This window comes from Pygoscelis adeliae, unplaced genomic scaffold (assembly GCF_000699105.1).
Source record: "Pygoscelis adeliae isolate BGI_AS28 unplaced genomic scaffold, ASM69910v1 Scaffold402, whole genome shotgun sequence".
Lineage (NCBI taxonomy): Eukaryota > Metazoa > Chordata > Aves > Sphenisciformes > Spheniscidae > Pygoscelis > Pygoscelis adeliae.
In genome coordinates, this window is record NW_008824411.1 from 7004413 (window position 1) to 7014242 (window position 9830).

The window sequence follows — 9830 nt, forward strand, 5'->3', positions numbered from 1 at the left end:
AAAACAAACAGATCTGATAATTCTGTTTGCTTTTAATTAGCAAATCTGGGTCATAAAGTTCATAAAAATAAAACACATTATAATGCTTTGCAAGGCTGAGACGCTTTGCATGTCCCTGCTGTCAGGATTCTTTCCTCCTTTCTGTGCAGCCACTGTAATTGCTCATTCACTGATTCTTTCTAACAAAGCCAATAACACTTCTAGTGCAAAAAAGCCATAATGTTTCCAGTCCAAACCCACTGCCACGCTAAGTGACAGTACTGTTTTCCATATATGTGGCCTTAAAACAACAGAATCCCCGAAGCTGATCACAGAGGGAGCAACAGGGCAATTTGCCCTCTCCTTCCCTTTTTGTTTCTAACATCTACGATATAAATGTAATGCAGCGATCCGATAAAATTAATGGCGGTGAAAATGAGAGGCATCGTGTAAGAGTACATTCCTCCCATTACGCCTTTCAGGCTTCCTGGACATGATGTGCAGGATATAGGTCAAATATACACACTCGTTCTCCTTTCAAAACACACCCCCTAAAGCAAACCTATTAAAGCCACTTACGCAGCAAAGCCTGTCTGCAGTGAAGCTTCACATCAGCAGAGGAAAAGGACATGAGATCTGCTGCAGCTCTCAGGTTTGACTAGCTTCCCTGCTTTTGTGCAAGGTTAGAAGCCTTTGAGCAGTAACCCACATCCTCCCAAGGCTTGGCTTTATCCAGGGACAGGTCTAGCATTGCATCACCTGCCACTGCAGAGAGCCATGACGTCACCCAGGAGCAGGCACAGAAGTCCTGCAAAATACGTGCTCTGATGCCCAGGTACATTAATCCTGCTGCTTTGAAACCACCTCTCGATCCATTTTTAAAGTGCAGCTGCCCACTAAACAGGACACAGGTGAGGTTTTTAGAGCTTAGCAATTAATTGGGCTCTACTGCAAGATTTCATTCTCCCCCACCAGCTCCTCTGAAGCCTCAACTACATTATTTCAGGAAGAAAAGGCAGATGCTGACATTCAGTGACTCAGAGACACTAAGCCTGTTCTTTCCAACATTATTTTTAGCTCATTACACCTCCATGTTTAGTTCCCACTACCAGATCCTAAACAGTAATTCAGAGGTAGTTAATGGGTTAAGTGCTTTGAAAGCATCTAAACCACTCCAAACTACCCTGTGAGGCTGCATGCTTCCTATCCGTAGCTTAGGCTTGAAGGTTAGGTCATGCTACCTTTTTTGTCTTCCTTAAGGACGGAATTCAAATAAACTGAGTCTTACTCCACATCTTCATGGAGCAGACGCGGAGAAGGCAGTGCAGACAGCACCATCCATTGCCACGCCTTCGGCCACATCCCTGGCATGAGCCATGCCCTGCAGGCGCAGGGCTGAAGAGCAGCGAAGCGGCATTGCTGGGCACTCCTTTGGAGTTCTCTGGTTATGGAGGGGACAGCCTGGCCCCGGACTACCATGCCAAACTACGTAAGGGGCTAACAAAACTGTATCCTAAGTTGGCAATTACATAGGAAGGTGATTTCAAAGGTTCATGCTGCTTAAACCTAAATTGCCTTAAAGGTTGTTGTGTGCAATTACAGAAAGGAGGAGTACCGGGCAGAAAAGGGCCCAGGTACGAAATCTTGTGGCATTAACCTCATCAACCTCAAAAGGATGTGCTTGCTTCTAGTTAGGTTATCATGGCCTCAGCTCCCTTTCCTTGCCCCTATCTTTGCAGCAATCTTTTCAGTGGCACCTGGGGTCACGTTGCTTGCCCCTTGCTCCTGCTCGCTTTCTCATCGACTGGCTCTGTAGTGTATTCAGCTCCTGAAAAAATTCATTAAAAAAACAAATCACTCCCTGGTAAAATGCTCTAATTAGAACTAGCCTATTGTCTTTAGCCTTGGCCTTTGAGTCCCTTCCTTTAATCACTTATCCTCCTTTTCCTCCTGCCTGCAATTCCGTTTGGTACCTTCCTTCCTTCTGTCCTCATTGGTATTCAGCTGCTGTACAGAAACATGTTACTGCTCTAGGCAAGCAATTATATCTCAATCTCCACTGGCTGGTCCTAGTGGCCTTCTCCACTGCTGCTCAGGGGGCTAGAAAATCAAGGCATTCATATTCTGCCCAGAGGCTCCATCTACTTCTCGCCTGCCAGTATTTCCAGTAGCAATACATAGCTGTGCATATGTATGATGATGTCAGGGTCTATTTAAGCAGGAACTGTTTCATCCTGTGTTTTTTCTTTGTTTAATGATATGCTAGAAATCACCAAAAACCATTAGAGAGCGATAGTCTCAGGATGAGAGAAGCACTCTGGACACCTGATAGATCTCAACCTCTCCAAGAGGGGAAAAAAAGACCAAGTCTTCAACATCCCATGGACTGCAGCAACCCTTTGGCACACAACTGCCAGCCCACCCAGCCAGAGGTGGGTGAAGGACCTTTCTACTCGATGCTCCAAAGGGCACCACCATGTAGCAACTTCCTAAGCTACAGTTATTCAAAACAGCACGCGCAGGACAAAACACCGTCAGCACAAAACTCGACATGTAAAGTTGCAGGCGCAGCTTTACCCTCCCTGTCGATGGGCAGATTTCAATACCTTAGCATGTCTGCAACGTGGAGGTGCTCAGCTACATCAGAGGCTATTCGAGTCCGCAGTGGCCTGCTATCTCCACTTGCTGCAAAGTTGATGGGAAGCAGCGTACCACAGGGGCCGTTTGCAACCTTCACCACAGAATTTCCATTAGCATCCTCAGTTTACCCTATAAAATGCAATTCTAGTAGATACTCTGCACAAATACACCTACAAATTGCCCCAGAAAGTCAACTAGATAAATAATGGAGGGCTTCTACCTTTGAACTGAAGCTGTGAATGGCCACAGTCCCAGAAAATAGCCAAAGGCACTTGCAGCAGCAGAATTTACTGCCTGCAAAAATATCTTGGATCCCAAACCCAGCCCCAGGGGACACAATATCTGACTAGCATTCTGAGAGAATAATAGTCTGCAGAAATTATAGCCCCTTCTAAACACAGGCAAGAGAAAGGTTGCTTTCCATCAAAGATAGACAGCAAATACTATCCTGAACGCTGTTAATATTGACTTTGCTTCCAAAGAATACTATCTGTTTACCCTGCTGAATTATTCTGGGGAATGTAAACACTATACAGTATTCAACACAGCAAAAATCAATGCCATGTATTATTGAAGGTCTGGATAAGAGCACAATGGCCCTCGATAAGCACTCCTGGTGTGTCAGCCACTGCAGCTGGCTGTGGTTTCTGCTGATGGTGAAAGCTGTGATACAAGCTGTAAGAAGCATGAGGTTATCAGGAAACACAGTCAGGTAAACCCTGCTACGAGACAAAACTGACCGAGCCTGAGCAGTTCTGCCTCCAGCATCAATAAAAACCCTCTTGATCAAGGCATACCAAATTCAGTCTCCTTTGATGACCAGCTTTTCAATCACAGATTTAAGTGGAACCAAAACAAAAAAGTATATATTTACAGTGTGCTAGCCAAGCACAGATACTAGAGAACTGAGCGTATACTTTCTGGCACCCAGTTAGCCCAGGGATGACATGTGCCCAGTAACTCCATTCCAGCACACAACGGGAGGGGGGTGACAGCCAGAAGTGACTTATCTACATAAGAACTGCCATCAGAATGACATCGCAAAGCATTTGTCTAACACCTTACTGATCGAAGTCCATATTACCGCTCCCTCAGTAATTGTACATCTTAATGAGAGAATAGCAGCAGCACTGCCTTTCTGCTCAGCCAGCACGTACCACTATTTAATACTGATCAATGGCAAAGCCATGACATGACAGTGGACTTAATGCAGTAAAAAGGCAAATAACCCAGAGGAGCACACGGAGGACTCGCCATCGTGCGCTGATGGGCTTTGTCAAATACCAACCATTTCGTATGAACAACCTTCCCGTTAGATTCTGTAAACCTCTGCTATAGCCTCTGGGCACAATTTAAAGCGAAGCAGCAAGACACAGCGCAGTGAGGAACTGTCAGGAGGCAACATCTCGTTTCTTCTTCTAGTTAGATTCTACATTTGTAGAGCAGGGAAATCCCCAAATCGTGTTCTGACTAAAAACACTCTGCAGGTTTGCATTGGGTTTGTAGGATGATACAACTGCGTCTAATTTCAAGACATTGCAGCAATCTCATTACTCATATCTCACAAACAAATGTGATTTAATTGCAATCAGGAAAAGCATATCAGTCATAACTGAGATTTGATCTTATTCTTCTTCTGGTGGCTTCTCTAGCATTTGAGAAATGTTCTTGGGGTATGTTTAACTGCTACCTTGAGAAGGATGGGGTTTCCAATCTAAGCGTTTGCCAGCAGTCTCACTAATAAGAACATCTGGATTCACAATAAGAAATAAATAGCATGGTAATCAAGGCCTTCATTGGACAATTTAGGGATTGGCACACAACGTCATCTACTACCTCTATAGTGCTTTGAGATCCCAGAGCAGATTCCTTCAAAATATAATAGCAACCACAAAAAAATCAAAATTAAAAAAAAATATTGTTGGATGATTGCATCTCCTAGATTTCTGCAGCACCAGAGAGCTCCAGACCTGCATACATTTCAAAGGAAAATCACTTGCGATGTAGTCAGTTGCTTTTCTTAAAATGTTCCATTAAAAAAGGTCAGGCTTACCCCTCTTAAGTGCCCATGAAATGAGGTATCGGTAGGCCACCGTTTTTACTTACACCTTATTCATTAGTGTTCCCACTTCTCCAGTCACCTTTAACACAAAAGTGTATTAAAACTATTAGTCCACTTTCCAAATCCCAGCTATTAAAATCCATCTCTCTCTTAGCTGCAGTCTTGAGAAGTGAACGCATGAATCACTCAGCGGCAGGGTGCCAAGGTTGCTTCTCCTCCACGGCGCGGCTGCCAGCACTGGGAATGTCCCGCTTGACATTTGTAGACCTACAAAGCATGGGAAGATTTCCCTGTGGGATTTTATGCCTCATTTGTGCTGACGTTCGGGGTGTGGTGGCAGTTCCCGAAATCACTCTGCCTAACAACCCCTCCTCCCAGGCCCCCTGCCAAGCACAGGCTGCTGTCTCATCTCACCTTCCCCGCTCACTTACCGCAGGCTGCCAGCAAGCGAGCTCCTGCCGGCACATCCAGCCCAGCCAGGGTGGTCCTGCCGCAGCCCTGCCGGGATGCTCCTCACCCTTCCCGGCTCAATGCCGAAGCACCATCACCTGGACAGGTGTCTAAGCAATTAGAGGAGCTAACAAGCTGGTGTGGAGAAGCCAGACTCGCTCAGGGTGCCGCAGAGACCCACGTCAAAGCTGGGAGGAGGTCAGAGGCCAGGATGGAAATGTTTGCCCATGGCAATGCCTCCGATTCTTCACTAATAACACTGCCGCTGCTCTGATGGAAAGGATCAGAAAGACTGGCTAATGAACACAACTCATTACTGAAGGCCTCCTGGGCATGGGATGACAGGGTTTCAGACAAAAATTCATCCTAGCTCACAGCAATGTGACAGACTTTGCACGTTTTGGCTCCAAATAATCATCCTGATGGAGTTCCCAGGATGCTGTGCTAAGGCAAGCCACACGAAAAATGCAAGTATTAAGAAAGAAGCCAGTTAATCCCATTCCAAGCTTTGTTTTACTTCAAGAGGTCAATCCAAGCACTCTCTAAGGCTCTTGTGACACCTAAATCAAATGATCTGGCTTGCCACAGTACTGACAGCTCTTTCAGTGCTGAGAAAGAGAGGGAGAGATGGGAGATCTTGTACCAACACACAAGGGATAAACTAGGGAACAGGATCTCACAAATGCTACTTGTTTCATTCTTTCATGAATTTTTTTTTTATTTTGTAGTTTAAAAAAAAAATTGTACTTGAATTCTATATGTCCACTTATTTTGCCTTGCCCCGTGCTCTAGAAATGAAATGACATTTCTCAGTTGAGGTATTATAAGCTGCTGCACCAACATCTGATTTCTGTGAAAGTCATTTTAGTCCCAGTTCTCACTGGGAACTGGGACTGAAGTTGTTCTTGTCTCCTGCTGTAACCATTTAGGATCGCAGTTAATTTTGTTCCACCTACCAACAAATTCACTCCACAGGGGTTGCACCCTGCAGTTTCTAATAAGGTAGCAACAAGGGCTAAGTGACACAACCCACCATTCAGTACTTCAGCCAGCAGAGAAGAGCCAAGCTAAGGTGCAGTCATGTATCCTCCTGCAGCTCTCAGTGCAACAGTTTGATGTTACCACCACCCTCTCCTCCTTCCTGCCGTGCATCATTATCCTCCACCTGGAAGTCATACCCCTCCCCAGCAGAGCTGCGGTGGGCCAGACCGTGGGAGAACCAGCGATCCGTTCCAGCGTGAAGTCGGCTACGCCAGCCGGTATCACCACCGGTAACAGCTGAAGCCATCGTGATTAATGAGGAGTGAGCAGCAGTTACAAGACCTGGGAATCTTCCGCTATATTTTCAAAAAGCAGCACATTTCCCATTCATCTTCATCTGGTCAGACCCGGTTGAACCTCTCTATTAGTAAAGGATGGTCCAACACCTTCCTGCAAAAGCCCATTAATCGAAGAGTGACTCTTGCCTTGACAGTTCACATCTCTATTCCTTGGCAAAGCAAGGAGTTTCACAGCTTTCTCAGCCTTTAAAAAAACAAACAAATTATGCATCACTTAATCAGGAGAAACCTGTTTCTGAAGGGGTGGTGAGAACACAGACAGAAGCACTACTCTAGAGACAGCCCTATTTAGTTAACTTCTGTATTTTTAATTACTGTCAATTTCCTGGGCTGTTCAATGAGAAAGCATGTGGCAGTTATACTATCTTAGACCGACCTAAGACTCTCCACGGCACTTCCAAGCTGATGACAGCTAGTGTTCAGCAGTCTCACTTGGAGTACCTGGAAAGGGCGTGGGAGCAGTATGGAAGAAGAGACACTTGCTCAAGTTTCCTGGCCACATGGATTAACTTTGGAATAATTCAGAGGTTAATAAACAGCTGGATACTACCCAGACCACAGTGATTTCATTGAATAAGGTGTGTAAATCAGACAGACAATGAAAGCTTGTATAAACCATCTTTCCCTTCAGTTAAAGGATAAAATCCCGCGTAGCCAGTTTTAACCCAGTACTTGTGCTTAAGCTCAGTAACACGTTCCTGAAAAAACCAAGGTAAACACACAAATACTTACGATGAAACAGCAAATCCCACAAAACAAGAAAATGATGGAAGAGTTGAGCTGAGAACCTCAGTTCTTCAAGCACAGAAGCCAGATCTATATTCTGTGTGAGCCAGATATTTTCGATGACACCATGGGAGCCAAAGGCATCAAGGTAAGAGAAAATTGACAGACAGTAGCAAAACCAAGAAGCATCTCATTCTACAAAGAATGAAGCTGGAGCATAAATCACGCATAAAGCTTAAGAAGTGACCGGCACTCAGAGTAGTACAACACAACTCCAGTTGCACGGTTTCTCTTAAGAGCTGAACACCTAAATACAACAATCCTGTCTTACAAAGGCGAACCAGGTCTGAGTGAGGAATGAAACCAAGGCTGGCTATTCTAGATATGTCAGCATACCCTGTTAAATGCAAGTACACTTTATACAAGAGGGGATCCCCGTGGAATGCTACTATAAGCTGGACTGAAGTGGAAGCAGCTATACTGGTGCATTTGTCAAGGAAAGCGCACCTGCTTTTGGCAGAGTGAAAACACGGCAAAAAGTAGTTGTGTGTCAAAATAACACTGCACTTGGGGCAAATATTCTGCTGCAGACTCGGGCTTAATCATTTGTTTCCCCAGCACCACTTAGGCTTCCATAGGGATTAAATAAGGCAATATAATATTCAGTTGGCTAGCTCTGGGGCAAGGCTGCTCAGCACTACCAGGGAAATTAAAGCAAGGGTAGGAAAGACCCGGGGGCAGAGGCTTCTGCTCGGCCGTGCTGCGAGCGAGCAGGGACTGGCAGCACACACTCCAGTTGCTAGGTAGCTTAGAGTTACAGATATGCCTCATTTGCCTGTGCAAACATACTCTGCAGGACTATATTTACAGAACGCGGCCTTTGCTTCCCATTCCTTTGAGCGACATAAAAATACTGAGAATTCTTCCATTGGGAGCTCAGCAACAGTTGCCCTTGGGTTGCTGCTGTCGTCCCTGAAACGCGGCCGTGTTTCTGAGCCATGGTGAAGTGGGCAGCTTGAGTCGGCACTCATCCACGCAACTGCTGCCTGCTCCAGTCTTATGTTAAGGGGTAGAGTGCCTCACTTCAGCTTCACTAATTCAGGAGATGATAGCTTGGTGTTAACTCTGTAAAACCGGTCTATAGTCCCAGGACAACAGGATTGCCAGTTTGGAAGAGAAAATCTAACAGATCTTACTGGTCCAACAGCAACTAGAGAAAATTGCATTCTGCATCTAAATCAAAAGGAAGAAAAATAAAGAAACAGCTTCTCTAAGGGAAGAAAGAATCAGAATCATGCACTGCCTGAGCAATATGAATTATTAAACAGTGGTATTTGGGGGAAACTGAGATACTAGTCAAGAGCCAACAGTACCCTGTGTTACTGGGGGCGATCCTTCGCTACAGCAGGTTTGGAGAAGGGAGTACCACATATGACTAGAAGCAGCATACATCACTTAAACATAATAAGGTAGCATTTGAACATTTCTTTAATTCGAGCTGTTTTCCAACAAGCTTACAAAAACACAGCACAACACCACCGTAAGTGCACTCTGTATGAATTAGCTGGCTTTCAACACCAGCAAACCCCCCTAGCCACACAGTCCATCTTCACACAGCTGGCAGACACAAGCTAAAAACCTACAGAGCCACTACAAATTATTCAATGTTCAAATCAAGGGAGGAAGACAAGCCTTTCCAGAGGGCTGCGATGTCCCTAGGACTCTCAAGTGGAGAACAGGCACTGGTGTACATTACCTGACCTCCCAAGAAAAGGCCACCAATTACCCTCTTGTCCTGGCAGCCAAAAGCTGTCATTCCAGAGGTATAAGTCATAGGCTTACAAACACAGGCATGAAAGACTGTTTAAATAAAACTCTTGTTACCACAACAATTAACAGGTTCGTTACTTACTGCAATTTAGAGCAGGTCTAAGGAGCAAGGACCTTTACCAATTTGACCCTTGTTTTGGGCAGTGCTTGCTTTCTCAATAGCAAGCAGCTAGCCCCCAACAGATGTTTTGTAGGTAAGAGATTGGTGATTGTCTCTACCATCCTTAGGCAGACACAGAGAAGGTGTGGGCGAGCAGTGTGTCTATTTTCAACAGTAACATCATAACAACTTGATGATAGACCATCTCATTCCAAGTTAAAAAAGAACTGGGAATCTATGTAAAGCACATAGATAAAACTGGATTCTTAACAGGTACAGCATATTAGAAAGTGCATTTATGGCAGGATGGGAATAGGCCTACAGGGCTGAGAAGACACAGCAAGGTCTTAGGCAGCCCTCTGAAAAATCACTACAAGCCTGTAACCCTAACCAAACACTGTGACATTTACAAAATCGGTGCTAACATTAATTTCCAAAGGCTGTGAAGCTTCCAAATTTTTTTGTATGATACCAACAACTATGTGCTATTGACTCCCACTAACAAAACCAGACAGACAAAAGCTGAGAGTCACGAACATCCCTCAGCAATTGGAACAAGCCCCATGCCTGGCTCATAAACACCTCATTACAACCCACTCCCTGCCAGACTTGAAGAGCAGACAACGGTTATGTATGGCAGCAACGAGAACAAGGGTCAGCGGTACTGGCGCAGATGCAAACTTCAAGGGGAGTAGGAAGATAT

General features: G+C 45.0%; 1 protein-coding gene across 1 annotated transcript in view; it reads right to left on the reverse strand.

The window, feature by feature from the left end:
* The window catches only part of XPR1 (xenotropic and polytropic retrovirus receptor 1), a 102765-nt gene that overhangs the window by 4122 nt on the left and 88813 nt on the right, over positions 1 to 9830 (reverse strand). The window lies entirely within an intron of this gene.